Genomic DNA, 13855 nt, shown 5'->3' on the forward strand with positions numbered 1-13855 from the left:
CCCCCTCTTTAAGGTGCTATGACCACGTCTCCCAGAATCCGTCTATGTGTCCACATGGATATAAGTGACAGCAACACAAGCGTCCACCAGCACTAGGAGGGTCAAGTGAAATGTAAGACTTCACCAAACTCCTGCTTGTGTGTTTTTTAGCAACCAAGACGCCTAGTCTAGGTCTACTTTCAGGGGCCTCTGTTTGGAACCAGTTTTTTTCTGATCATCAACAGATCTCAGGAATTTTCAAAAGAGCGAGACCTATAAATTCAGAGAGATCTTCTCCTCTGCTTAGAGCTTCCTCTCTAATCCTGTACTTTTTTTTTTTTTTTCCACTTCTCCTGCTGGTATTTTCGAACCCATCTTCACACAGAAGTGACAGTCCGGACCTTGGCGGACAGCACCTGTTTGAAAGCGCCTCTTCAGGTCCTGCATGTTGGGGGACTTGGGCCGAGGGATGAGGGGAGATCTTTTTCTTCTCTGTTTACAGATGTAGCTGCATTGACAGGGGTCTGAGGATGCTGCCTTGGCCAGATCTACACACAGTTCTGTGGAAGGCACCGTGGACCTGGCTGTAGTCCTCGCTGGCGGATACCTCGTAGAAGGGAGCAACCCAGCGCTGAAGCCAAAGGGGACCTTCTTGAGCATCCACATGCCTTACGTGGAGGAGATCAGCTTTATTGGCCACCAGGATGATTGGCAAGGACCTATCCGTATGTGTGCGGGTAACAAGCTGGTGGAGCTGACCAATGAGATCAAAGCTTCGGCAGTCAGTAACGGAATACACCATAACCACAGCGTCCGCCCACTGAATGAACCGAGATACCTGGTCAGTGCAGCTCAATCCATTAGTGTTCACCTGAAGAAAAAAATACAGACATTTGTCAGTTATGCAACACGTTTGGTTAGTCTACACATTTTCTTCTATTACTGAATACCGGGGGGTGTGAGCTCTGTGGGTGATGAAGTGTACAGCAATGCTGACTGAGAAGTGGAAAAAGTATCATTTGCTATCGGCTGTGACTGTCGTTACACCAAACCAGGAGATTTAGCAGGCTAGACTTACGAGCGTTTCACCCTTGTCCGAATAGAAAAGGCATTATGTGGTTTTGGACGACTGCCTGCTTTAGGAAATGAGCCTTGCATGCCAAACTTGGCACTAAAATATCTGACTAAAGACATCTTGAAAGAAGTGGCCTGTAATTGAATTAAAAACCATTCTCTAATTTTGAAAGCAGAGGGATAATTTAGATGGGCTGGTCTACTGTAAATTTTCGGAACTGCTTATTCACATCCCTAAACTTGCTGAGCCCTGCTGAAGAAGCAAAACCTCCCAACCGCTGCTACAAATATCAATCCCAAACGGCGCTGCCAGCGAATCGTTTTTTTTTTGGAGTCGGATCTTTTTATTGAACCGCCTCACAGAACGATTTTAACGATTCGTTCGATACTCAATCTGAATTGGCTTAAAGAGTTGGTCTTTTTATTAAACCATGCAAAATCTTTTTATGAAAAGATATCTTCTTGAAAACATAACACTAAATAGCCACTTTATGTTCACAAGCTTTGGAGCTTGTAATATGCCACGCGAAAGCGTAACTAATCGCTAAATCTTGTTCTATGGAATGAACTGTTCGATAGAACCGATTCGCTGAAATAAGTCAAACTTTCCCAAGCTGCAGTACATGAAAACGCTGCCCCCATATATGAGTGCAAAAGCAGGCGTCCCGCTGGCCATTTAACCCCAAGTGTTAAACACAAACCCGGAGAAACAAAAGAGGCGCTAAAACACAAAGGCGAAGGTATGCGCTCTTTTTTACACTTCTCACCCGTGAAGAAGCAGCGTGAGAAAGATGCTCCCAGAGCACATATATAACGGTAACAAATGGTGACAAAAAAGTCGCATGAGGCAACGACTGTTTCCTGTAAACTTACTTCAACTCCAGGTGTGTTCCTGAAACTTTGATTGTGAATGGCCACTTGTTTCTCCGTTTTTATCTGCACTTCTCTGTTTGTACAGGTTGCCTGTAAATGCGACAATGCAGACTTTAATAAATTTTGACAACATCACTAATGATTTTAAACGATGTTTACTAAAATCAGTCGTCCCCCTTGGAAATGATGGGGAAAAAACTTACCAACGTTTCTCTCGTAGTCACCATAAACCGCTTAGTGAGGAAAACGAACCACCAACGCTGCACAGGAAATAAACAAGACATGGGTTTGAATACATTATGGCTTAAAACACTAATCTACAAAAAATATATAGTTTTTTATAATATTACATTATTAGGTGCAATATCATGATCTTTAAAACACTGTATACACAGGTGGCACAAACGTACCGGTTTTTTGCCCACTCCACTGCCGCCGATGACTGCGATCTTGATGACCCGGCTGGAGTGGCACTCGGCGCTCGGGTACCTCCGCAATGGTAGACATGTTCTGGATCAGACGCATTTTGGCAAAATAAAGATACTATCCGAAGCCTACGATGAAAAAAAACTAGGACAAATATCCAAAGACGCCCGTAAAAGTAATGTCAGAATGGAAGATTGTTGTCCTTTAAAAGATAAAGTCGGAGGATATTTCCAAGTTCTTCTCCTAAAACACCAGCTTGGTTTACTGAGCCGAGATGGGAGCTTGGGTTTATTTATACAGCCACAGACGCGCTCGGCTCTGATTGGCTACTGCAAACAACGGTCACATAGCCTTACTCCGCCCACCGCTTCACGTGTATGCGCGAGCTGTTTATGACCGAATAAAAAGAGAGAGAAAGAGGGTTGCTTCTCCCGAGGGAACTGACAGTCGCTTTAGAAAAACCTACCCTTAAGGTGGTTTTTACTAAACCACTCGACTAGCCCTGTAGAAATTATTTAAAGTGGAGATTTTGAATGGGGCTTTTTAGTGATAGTGATTGGCTGATATCGATCATTGGTAATGAGTGACTCAACTTGTTTCAAACGCAAAACGCGTGTAGTGATAATGTTTATCCTAGCTCCTCTCTAATCGCTTAATGTGGGTCACTTTGCAAAGTGAGTGTGGTATATTCTTTTTCTTTTTTCCTTTCCTTGCTTTAAGCCTGGGTAATGAGACAAAGGCCATTGATTTTTCAGAATCCCCATAGAGTCGCCTCAGGAACCGTAAATAAATAATAATTCTCTCTCTCTCTCTCTCTCTCTCTCTCTCTGATCTCTCATTCTGATTTTCAGGATAGTAATGCACACAGCCTATTTTAATATTAAATGCACACTCAATTAAAATTATTTTAAATTTCAAGTGTTTTTGCAATGAAGGTTTAAAGGTAATAAAATAACTATAATATAACTATGAAATTAAACATTCAGCAGGACGTTAGCCAGTATTGAATAGCACTGGCTGTTTTTCCAGTGTGCAGCTCAGTTTTGATTTATGCATTATGCAGAAATGTTTTTTTTCCTTTGTAACACACAGACTGACAGCTGGAGCATGTAAGCATTTTTCTATTTGCATGCACAGCATGAAACTGACCAGGTGTCCTTTGCATATTTGATATTCCCATATCACATTAAGAATTTACATGCATGGTAATGTAGTGTTTATTGTATTGGGCTGGTTCTGTTTGTATTTTGCTGGTTATGTTATATGCTTTCAGTTTTATTTTCTCATCTGTATTTACCTAAATCTTTTGTATTCTGCCAGTTATGCTGTGGTGCCCGGGGAGCAGTTGGGGGAATCGCTGCACTGTATTGTGCTTGATCGCTGTATGTTAGATTGGCCATTAAGCAGGCAATATCAAATGTTTGACATATTCAACCAGTGTTTACATGACATACAGTTATGAGACTCAGTTGAACAGCCAAAGAATCTGTGATTGCTTAGTTTCAGATGGGAGGGTTTTCTGTCTACATCCAGAACCTCAGCCCAGAGAACCAGACATTTAACCCTCTCACAACGTTTTTAATGGTCCTGTTCTCTTAGCAGCCTGTAAGAGAATTAGTACTTCTGAGCACGGGGTTCCCTCTGGAATCTCAGACTGAGTTTTTTAGACTAGTGGTTTTTCGATTTATGAGTACAATAAGGTCTGTAGTTAACAGTACTTTTTAGAGACTTTCACGTTTTGTTCTAAAAAAATGAATTACACACAGTTATATCTTTAGGGAAGTCATGGCCTATGGTTAGAGAGTTTGACTCCTAACCCTAAGGTTGTTGGTTCGTGAGTCTCGGGCCGGCAATTCACGACTGAGGTGCCCTTGAGCAAGGCACAGAACCCCCAACTGCTCCCCCGGGCGCCGCAGCATAAATGGCTGCTTACTGCTGCGGGTGTGTGTTCACGTGTGTGTGTGTGTTCACTACTGTTTGTGTGCACTTTGGATGGTTAATGCAGAGCACGAATTCTGAGTATGGGTCACCATATTTGGCTGTATGTCACGTCACTTTCAAATGTGAATTTAGTTACATAGGGCTACAAATAACACAAAACGGTGTTTTAAAAACCATGTTTGAAATTCCTGAGGGAATCTAGGTCAAGTTATCCTTCCAGATTTGCCTACAAATTGACGTCAGGACTGAACAGCTCTATTTAGTGTTCAGCTAATGGCAAACTTTGGAGGATTAGTTCATAATTTACTCACCCATTCAAAATCTGTATGACTTTCTTTTTTCTGTGGAACACAAAAAATATATATATTTTAAAGGATGTTTCACAACAAAAATCAAAACAGACCTGGACCCAATAGACTTTCATTGCAAGGGACAAAGAGTACTACATTATATATCTATATATCTATATATATATATATAAAGTAGAACTCTATATATATATATATTGATTTATATATTGATTTAGATTTGGGAACTTTATACACCACTTGTTGTATAGAATGTTTTAAAGTGCTTGAGCATCACAGTAAGATGTTGGAGTGTAAGTGGTTTGTGTTTTGGTGTCTTTAAATTTTCATGTTTTTTCTCATTTCACTCCACAGAGTAATTAACACATTGCGTAAGTACTTTTCTCTCTGAAGTCTTCCTAATGTTTGATCTTACAATGTTCATGTTTAATGTCATTGTGGTGTTGTAGTGTTTCGAGGGTTTCGTCTCATCAGGTTCAGAAGATCAAAGTCTGACCTTGTTTTTGAACATGGATTCATCTGCATCTTATAATAAATATTTTTATCTCTCACCTAAAGCTCATTGACTGTTTGTTTGTGTATTGTTAAAAGAGAAAAGCTAATGTAAAAGAATAGTTTGCCTAAAAATCACAATTCTGTCATTTACTCACCCTTGTTAGTTTACAAACTTGTGTTATTATTGTTAATTAAAACTAAAACTGGACTATTAAAACTCATTATCAGTTATTGAAATAAAATTGGAATAAAATATATTAGATATATTATATGAAAAACTTAATGAAAAATAAACAAATTTATATGAAAATTTGAAATTTTGTCTTGGCAAATCACTAAATTACAAAAAATATACTAAAACTAATATTGAAAACTGAAAATATTTTTATGAAGCTACTTCAAAATATGAATAAATACTAAAATAGCATAAAAATGCTAAAACAGCACTGTACCTCAAGCCGCTTTCTTTTCTTCTGAAGAATGTAAAAGAACAATACTTTGAAGGACATGTGAGTGAGGAAATGATGAAAGAATAATCTTCTAAGGCAGGGTCACCAACTGGTCACTGCAAGATGTGTCCATCTGGACCGCAAAGACTTTTGACATAATAAAATAAATAAAAGCCAAACACTAATTTCTAATAAAATCGAATCTGTTATCAAGCACATCAAGGTCAGCTCAGCAGATCCGTTTGGGCACCACAGGTTGCTATATGGTTAACTTGCTACGTTCAGATGTGCAGTCGTGTGTGCAGTGAAGAGAGCAGCATGCAGACAGATGAATGTGAAGCTTATCATTTTATAAAACTTTTAGTTTTTTTGAAAACATGTATCTGAAGTCTAAATTATATTATGATATTTTAAAGTCATTTTAATTGTATTTGTGCAGGTCTTTAAAAAGGTATTAAATTTGAGCTTCAATATACAGATACCGTCTGACAACCTGAGAAGGGATCGTTACTTGACCTCAAGCTATTTTAGTTGAAGAGTCCTGTTCTAAGGCTTGTTTTGTATCTGATAACATTCTAATATATTTTCAAATGTAATTAATTCCTGTGGCCTTCAGAAATCATTCTTTCCTTCATACTGAATTAAACCCATTTTTGCACTTTTAGATCAAGTTTTTACATCATGACTGTTTCTTTAAAACTGCATTTAGTGTTTAAATTTTCATGTTTTTTTCCCCACATGTTAATTTTAACAGATGTACACAAGCTTCCTCTCACATCATTTGGAAAAGTTCCCACTCTCGTAGTACTGTGTACTTGGTAGTGTCTTGTCTATAATGCTAATGCTAGCACCATTTCTCCACTCACTGTCAACGCTAATAAGCCTGTGTTAACTGTTAGTATGTTGTCTGATAACAAAAGGCGCAGATGCTGCACAACAGGAAGCGTCAATACACTCGTCAGAGATGTGGAGAGAGTGTGATGTTAAAGTTATTTAACATGTTGTTGAGGACCCGTCCAATCGGGTCTTTCATCTAATTGTTACCTAGTTAGCGTAGTGTGAGGTGGGCATGAATGTGTGTGGCCATGTGCATTTACTCTGGGGATTATGATCTTTAATATGCATTTTTCAGTATCTGTGTGTATTTGTTGGACAAAACTGCAGGTTTATAATTGAGTTGAACCCTCATAGAACTTGACATTTTTTGTACACTGCCTTTGGGGTGGGTAAGATATTTTAATGTTTTTAAAAGAAGTCTCTTATTATGCTCACCAAGGCTGCATTTATTCGGTCAAGAATACCGTAAAAAATAATATTGTGAAATATTATTACAATTTAAAATAGCTGTTTTCTATTTGAATATATTTTCAAATGCAATTTTTTTTCCTGTGATGGCAAAGATTAGATTTTTTCTGTTTTTATTTATTTTTTAGTTGTCACATGATCCTTCAGAAATCATTCTAATATGCTGATTTAATGCTCAAGAACGACTGTGCTACTTGATATTTCTGTGTAAAACATGATATTTGAAAACTTGATTTTTTTCTGAATTCTTTGATGAATAGAAAGTTCAAAAGAGAAGCATTTATTCGAAAAATGAAATCTTTTGTAAATGTGTTTACTGTCACCTAATATCTTGCTTAGCCCAAAAACATTGAAATTTTCTACCATTGAATTGTAATGTAAACAGGACTAAATGGTCTCAACCTAGAGGTGAGATGAATGGTCTTTTTTTTTATTAGTAGGAATTATTTCATAAGAAAATGTCTGTTATTTAATACCACATGCCCTTTTTGTGTTGCTGAAGTCTGACATAAAACTGTCAAGGCTGATTCACTGTTTTGTACTTTTATCCTCTTCCTGGAAAATTTCTGCAGACTTTCTCTCTCTTGTCATTCTGATGGAACAAACCGATATAAAGAAAAGGTAGCAGACATTTGACGTGAAGAATCCACATCAGGAGAGCCCAGGTTGACAGGAGATGTGTCACTCACACAGGGGTAACAACGGAGCTGGTGGGAGGCCGGGTCAGTAGCGAGGTAATACAGCCTCCCCATAGAGGGGCAATCAGTGAGGACTGAGCAGGTATTAGAGAGACCATACCATACAGAATGTGAAGTAAATGGTACAGATAGAGAGCTTCAGCAGTATGTAGGTTAAGTGTTTGAAGTGTTGAAAGGATTCGGCGTCCTCTTCAGAAAGTTATATATATATTCAGAAATATATATATTTCAGATAACTATATTTTAGTCATCATTATTTTATCTCCAAATATCCAAAATGTTTTTTCGCATTAGCATATTATTACATTTGCAATTCGTTTTAAGCTCATCAGAGCTATTGTATAGAGCTGCAGATGCTGTTGTTTTAGTTGTTTTTGTTCTTGATAAGGGATCACTTTCAGAACAAGTGTTTTGCCATGCTATTGAACCACTTTTCCCACAAAACTTCCTATGTGAATGCTAAGATCCACTGATAACTCTATTCTTCCACGCTGTTTATCTCACTCACAGGACCGTTAGCATCTCAACAGCTATTGGGAAATTCTTTCGCCTACCCCCCTGTTCTGACAAAGGATGAGAGGTTGTTTTTTTCTCATTGAGATGTAAACACTCAAACATGTTTTACTCTATTTGCATTTGTCTGCATGTCAACACACTGCCGCAGGCTGAGGATTTGAGGAGGGTAAAGTGGGGTGGGTGGGGGTGCTGATGATGGTGGTTGAAACACAATGGACCACAAAACACATACACACAGCGAGGAATGTGCCCCAGGCTTGTACAGTATTGTATCCCGAGAGCTTAGCAGGACAGTACTGCACTCACATACCTGAACAGAGCTCAAGCATAAGATGGATTGGGATAATTGTGCTAACCGTCTTATAGCATCTCTCCCACCATAGCAGAAAGTGAAGCACAGATAGTGTGTGCGCAGTGTTAGGATGTTTACTCATTTGTTTGTATGCCTTCATGTATTTGTGAGAGAACATTTAAATGGTTAATTCATCAAAATGTTAAATTCTGTCAACACTTACTCGACCTCATGATGTTCCAAACTTGAATGACTTTCTTTCATAAAATACTATGAGAAATTTTTAAGAATGTGCTGGTCCCTCTATTTTCATGCATTTACAGTGAATTAGGACTGGAGCATTCAAGCTTCAAAAAAGATGCAAATGCACCATAAAAGTATCCTCAAATAAAGCTACCACATTACATGATAAGACCTAGTCATATAGACAAATAGACGTTTAGTCCAGAGCTTTTTAAACTGGGGTCAAGAGGCTACAAGAGCCTGCTAGGGGATCCATGAAAAAGTTCTGAGAAAAACTGTGTTAAAAGTGTGAAGACAATAATGAAATAAAATAAAATGTTTAGATTTACGGAATTTGACATTATCATTGTTTCATTCTTTCTAAAAACTTGTCATAAAATCATAAGAATAATCCATTTTTTTTATCAATTTAATATTATAAAAAAATATTAGAATTATTATTTTTATTTATATTTTTATTAATAATAATTATATTATTCCATATAATATTTTAATATTTTTACGTTTAATACTTTATTTTTGCCATAATACTCTGTAAAAAATGTCCATAAAAACTGGGTCCAACGTACTGTGTTCAAGATTTCATATATGCTTTGTTTTAGGGTTTAAACAATTAAAAGAAATGTCCATGGGACACACACAGACACACACACACACACACACACACACACACACACTATATATATATATATTATATATATATATATATATATATAGTGTATGAATCTTTTTGTATATACATGAAAATATATAAATGCTTATATTTTAGGAAGGGGGTCCTTTCTAAGGGGATCATAATATTCAGAGTTCTGTGAGATAAAGAATGTGCAAATCCCCACCATAGGCTACTTTTATTATTTCTAATGGTGTTTTTTTGTCCTTTCTGAGGCTTGAATTTTCCAGTCCTTACTCATTGTTTTTGTATGTAAAAGAGCGATGAGCACAGTCTTCAAAATATCTTGTATATTCCACAGAAAAAAGAAAATCATACAAGTTTGGAACAACATATTAATCCTTTAAAAGAGTGCCTGATTGATATCCACATATTAAAAGAAACACTATCCATATGGCTCACTGTCATTACCTGCATGCATAATGGAATGTATTGTGGGAGAGACTGACATGTTAAACACTAGGATTATCCTGTTTGCTTCCACTATGAGCTTTTGCCCTGACACTGAGAGGCTGGCAGATGAAATGGATTTCCCAAGAAAATTATGAAAAAAAAGTGCTTCTACAATACTTGGGAATTACACACTCATCCCTTAAGAGGCTCATAAATTCTGGAAATTCAGTGGAAATTCTGCATTAAGTCAATAAACAAACACACTTGCCAGTAATCGTTTACAAACATGTTTCCTCTTTCTTGATTACCTCTTGAACAGTGTACATTCATGCAAGATCTTCATCTTTGTTTTAAAGTCATGGCCTTTCCTTTATTGGTGTTAAGAAGCTACACAGCCCTTCAAAATGAGCTTGCTTAGCTGTGTTGTAAAATGTATTATGTATGTAATTTATTCCTGATGGCACAGCTGAATTTTTAGGAGCCAGTCTTAAGTATCACATGATCCTTCTGAAATCATTAGAATATGCTGATTTGGTGCTCAAAAATATTTCCAGTTGCTATCAGAGTTGAAAGCAATGTTGCTTAATATTTATGTAAAAACCATGATACAGATTTTTTTTTTTTTTGCTGTTGTTGTTTTTTTTTTTTTTTTTTTTTTAATGGAACTAAATATTTTAAAAGAACAGCATTTAATTGAAATAGAGATCTTATGTAACATTATTAATGTCTTCACTGACACTTTTGATCCATTTAAATCAACTTGATAATATTAATGTATTACCATTTATATTTAAACGGCAACATATGTTATTAGCATTACACTTCTGTCACAAAAACATAAAGCATAGAGAAATTTTCTGTTTATGTTATCATAAATTTAAAGGCATAGTTCACCCAAAAATGCCAATCCTGTCATCATGCTATGCTGCAAGATTTTCTATGCACTTATAATGAATAGGGACTAAAGCTTTAAAGCTTAAAAAAAATGAAATTAAACCATCATAAAAGTGGTTCGTACAACTCTTGCATTATATTCCATGTCTTCTTTGAGAAACAGAATGAAATGTAAGTTGATTTTTCAATGATAATCTTCCCATCCCCTGTGAGTTGTCATCGATTCAAACCCTAACTGATCAGGATCAGGCTGATTTACCAGTTTAGACTTGATTCGTGAATCTGATCAACCAACACACTGAAAATATAAGACTCACTCATAATGACTGAAATTTCTGTTTTTCACAGAAACCTGGAATCACATGAAGGTTAGTAAATAAATAATTACGAATTTTTCCCGTTAAAGCATTTTGTGCTCAAAAATCACGATATGCATCAAGTACTTTAGATAATTCATGATAGTGTTGTGGGGATCGGTCAAAAGTTACCTGTATGACACACATTAAGATATGATCAGAGACAGCAGAGACAGTGCCAATGGGCTTAACATTCGCACATGATCTTAAAGGGATAGTTCACCCAAAAATTTAAATTCTTTCATCATTTACTCACCCTCATGTCGTTCCAAACCTGTATGAGTTGGTTTCTTATGTTGAACATAAAAGGAGATATTTTGAAGATTGCTGGTAATCAAACAGTTGGTCGTTCCCATTGACTTCCATAGTATTTATTTTCCTATTATGGAAGTGAACCACCAACTGTTTGATTAACAGCAATCTTCAAAATATCTTATTTTATGTTCAACATAAGAAAGCAAGGTCTGGAACAACATTAGAGTAAGTAAATGATGACAAAATTTACATTTTGGGGTGAACTATTCCTTTAATGTCAAACATTCTACGCACTTTATGTTTTGATCCTTCTTAATTTTCCTACTGTTTGCTGCTTCTTGTGAATGAAAATAATGGATAAGATGCTACACATCTTGAGACACACCCACACATAAAACAGACTGATTGGTTTCTGGGACTCATATTTGAGTGGTGTTCTGTTTCAAACATACTTGTCATTTGTCTCAGCCCTCAGTAGTTGATCGTCTAGCCTGATTTTACTGCTCCAGCTGCTGAGAGTCAGAGAGCGAGAGAGATGGGATAGAGCAGGAGGCTTTAATTGTAGATGTTTGTGAGTTACAGATGAGATGGTGTGAGATGAACATGACGTGGGGAGGGGTTGGCTTTAAAGAGGGAGTGATGATAATAAAGGAGGAATAAAAATGAGAGCTCATATAAAGGCAGCATGAAAAAACTATATACGTATTGTGTGGTATGTGCCCATGTGTCAGGTAAAGACTTGTGTGCTTCATGTATCTCATTGGAAAAACATAACTGTTTTACAAGATTTTGAAATGATTTCACATGAAAATTTCATTTTGCATAATTAATACGAAAACCTTTGATTTTTACAAAAAGATAAATTAATGAGTGTGTGAGGTGAACACTTATGAGCTTCATATTTAGGCATCATAAATCTGAATTTTATGCAAGTATACTGACGTCTAACCAATCTAATCTCATGAGAAAACATTTATTTTACAAGTTGGCGATTTCAAATGAATTGTGCAATGTTTGATTTTTAGAAAAAAAATCCCACAAAAATCGGCAAAACATAAAATAGCTGTGAATTACAAAAAAGTGTCATTGAATTACAATGTTTTTTAGAAATGTAACCATGCTAATACCATGTTTCCTTGACATAGACCATGATATATTTTAAAGTACATTGGAGTACCACATAAATACCATTTATAGATCTTTTACGATGACTATTTTTTACTAGTCATTATCAGTGGGTCCTTCACTAATTCATTTTTGTCGTTTAGAGGTTATTATTGTGCTATTATTATTAAAACTAATGATCTACCATTTGATTTATTTGATGAGAAGACAGTCAGTTATTTGCTTGCTTAATTTTTTAAAATTTCTAAAGCTGTCTAAAATGTTTCAAAATATAATTTAGTATTTAGCTCCATATACAAAGTTGACTAAAACTAAATCACAAGAAAAATAGTTTTTATTTACTCTGATAGCAATGGTGGTTTATGACTATTTGTAAAATCTTGACTATGCTTTAAATGTCTTTATTCATACAGAATTGGCTTTGATACAAAAGATTTAGTCCCAGCACATCACCCTGTGGCACAGGTAACAGACTAAGCATAACTAAACGCATGTTATTATTGTCTGTTATGTCTGTGCATTAAGTGTTTTTCCATACTTCCTCAGTCATTACTGGCTTTGACTTGTGTGTTTGTGAGGTTTGTGTGGTTGTGTGTTGGAGTACATGAGCATAATACTCATTACTGTCTGTAGTGTGCATGAGAGAGTGTCTAGAGGAAGCCCATTTGTCAGAGACATGAAAGACAGCGCAGAGACGCCGCAGAGACTCAGGAGTCCTCCTCTCACTGCAGACACAAATCAGCCTCGCAAAAACCACACAAAAAAGAAATGTCTGCCGTGCTCATGCATATGTATGATTCATTTGTTGTAAATGGACTTCCACCGGCTTTCTGAGGATTGGTATCCTTCGGGGTGTCCTTTTTGTTAAACAGATGTGAACAGTCAAAAAGTGCAGTGAACTGACATGCTGGGTGGCAGTGGCAAAGACTGCAGGCAGACACAGTGGGATGTGGTGACACACCTCAGAGAAGATTTTATTTTGAATAAAGAAACATAAGGTAAGAAAAGTAACACTGGGGTGAATGGGGACAAAAAAAGTTTTCCTCGTTATGCCAGGGAAAGAAAAGGAGGGGCTGTGCAGTGGGTGGTATAGGTCCAGAGATGCAGGTGGTCTGAACAACTAAATCATGCTGGGAAACACCAGTTGTGAATTTACAGCAGTAGTGATGAGGCGAAATTAACCGGCAGCTGAGTCTCTTCATGTGCGGCAGCTGTCACATGAGTCACCCACAGCTTAGGCCTAGTGGTTAGAGAGTTTGACTTCTAACCCTAAGGTTGTGGGTTTGAGTCTCGGGCCAGTAATACCACGATTGAGGTGCCCTTGAGCAAGGCACCGAACCCCCAACTGCTCCCCGGGCGCCGCAGCATAAATGGCTGCCCACTGCTCCGGGTGTGTGTTCCCTGATGTGTGTGTGCACTTTGGATGGGTTAAATGCAGAGCACGAATTCTGAGTATGGGTCACCATACATGGCTGTATGTCACGTCACTTACACTTTTTCATATATAAAAGTTATGTAAAATAAACAGAGAGAAAAAGTAAATTGACCAGTTAGAGGTTA

General features: G+C 37.0%; 1 pseudogene; it reads right to left on the reverse strand.

The window, feature by feature from the left end:
* Nucleotides 1-356: 356 nt before the first annotated feature.
* On the reverse strand, nucleotides 357-2485 carry LOC122149078 (annotated as a pseudogene).
* Between the last annotated feature and the right edge of the window lie 11370 nt (nucleotides 2486-13855).

The sequence above is a fragment of the Cyprinus carpio genome, chromosome A20 (assembly GCF_018340385.1).
Source record: "Cyprinus carpio isolate SPL01 chromosome A20, ASM1834038v1, whole genome shotgun sequence".
Classification (NCBI taxonomy): Eukaryota; Metazoa; Chordata; class Actinopteri; order Cypriniformes; family Cyprinidae; genus Cyprinus; species Cyprinus carpio.